This window comes from Penaeus japonicus, unplaced genomic scaffold, assembly GCF_977035675.1.
Source record: "Penaeus japonicus unplaced genomic scaffold, GWHDUDI00000001_assembly GWHDUDI00000003, whole genome shotgun sequence".
Classification (NCBI taxonomy): Eukaryota; Metazoa; Arthropoda; class Malacostraca; order Decapoda; family Penaeidae; genus Penaeus; species Penaeus japonicus.
This window is the reverse complement of record NW_028234405.1, coordinates 48,943,300-48,944,917: the sequence shown is the minus strand read 5'-3', so window position 1 is coordinate 48,944,917 and position 1,618 is coordinate 48,943,300.

Below are 1,618 nucleotides of genomic sequence, written 5' to 3'. Positions count from 1 at the left end.
TCGACAGCCCACCTGCCCTTCCTGCCTGACGCCCCTCTAATGGTCTCCGAACACGCTATATGTCTTCACTTTTAGCATAGGGATAGTTTCCCCTCATTGCCTTCGTGCCCTCTTCGCTCTCGCCTTCCAACCCCTTACCCCCCTCTCCCACCCCCTCTCCCTCTCCCTCTCCCTCTCCTTACTCTTGCTCCCCCTCTTCGCTCTCGCCTTCCAACCCCTTCCCCCTCTCTCCCCTCTCATTTTGCTTTCTCTCCTTCCTCTTTCCCCTTCCCCTTCCCCCCTCCCTTTCCTTCCTCTTCTCTCCCTCTCCTGTCTCCCTCTCCTCTCCTTCTCCTCTTCGCTCTCGCTTCTCAACCCCTTACCCCCCTCCCCTCCTCCCTCTCTCCTCTCCTCTTCCTCTCTCCCTCTTTCTCTCCTCTTCTCCCTTCTCCCCCTCTTCGCTCGCCTCCACCCTTCCCCCCCTCTCTCCTCCTCCTCCCTCTCTTCCTCTTCCCTCCCTCCTCTCTCCCCCCCTCCTCCCTCCTTCCCCCCCCCTACCTCTCTCTTTTCCCGTCTCCTCTCCCTCTCCCCCCTTATCCTCCCCTCCTCTCTCTCTCTCTCCTTCTCCTTCGCGGCCACCCCTTCCCCTACCTCTCCCCCCCTCTCCTTCCCTTCTCCCCCTTCCCCTTTTTGACTCGTCCCCCCATCCACTTATGCCACCTCCCCCCTTTCCCTCCCCAGCCCTGCATGCATCTGGGATGAGGGAATAAGAGCCTCTGTAAAGGTGGTGGGCACAAGACGAGGAGAAAGAAAGAGGGAGGAAGCAAGGAAGGAAGGAGGGAAGGAAGAGGAAGAGAGGGGGTGGAAGAGGGAGTAGGGAGAAAGTGGGAGAGAGGGAGGAAGAGAGGGAAAGGGAGGGAGGGAAGAGGGAGTGGGAGGAAGAGAGAAAGAGAGAGAGAGAGAGAGAGAGAGAGAGAGAGAGAGAGAGAGAGAGAGAGAGAGAGAGAGAGAGAGAGAGAGAGAGAGGTGGAGGGAAAGTGACCGAGAGGAGAAAGAGGAAGAGAAAGAAAATAAATCGCCGATGGGGAAGATGAGAAGAAAAATGAAATTGGAACCAAGAAAAGAAAAGGAAAACAGTTAGAGGAATAGGAGAGGGAAGAGAAAGGAAGCTGTGACTCGCAACAATGCAAATTGCATAAGATGTGCTCGTCGGCCCTCAATTTACCCATGCATCAGTCCTTGCTTCGCCAGCCAGTCCCAGCTTCGCCAGCCAGTCCTTACTTCGCCATCCAGTCCTTGCTTCGTCAGCCAGTCCTTCCTTCACCAGCCAATCCTTCCTTCGCCATCCAGTCCTTGCTTCGTCAGCCAGTCCTTACTTCACAATCCGGTCCCTGCTTCGTCAGCCAGTCCTTGCTTCACAAGCCAGTCCCTACTTCGTCAGCCAGTCCCTGCTTCGCCAGCCAATTCTTGCCTCACCATCCAGTCCTTTCCTCGCCAGCCAGTCCTTGCCTCACCAGCCAGTCCTTACTTCACCATCTAGTCCCTGCTTCGTCAGCCAGTCCTTACTTCACCAGCCAGTCCTTACTTCGCCAGCCAGTCCTTGCTTCGCCAGCCAGTCCTTACTTCAACAGCCAGTCCT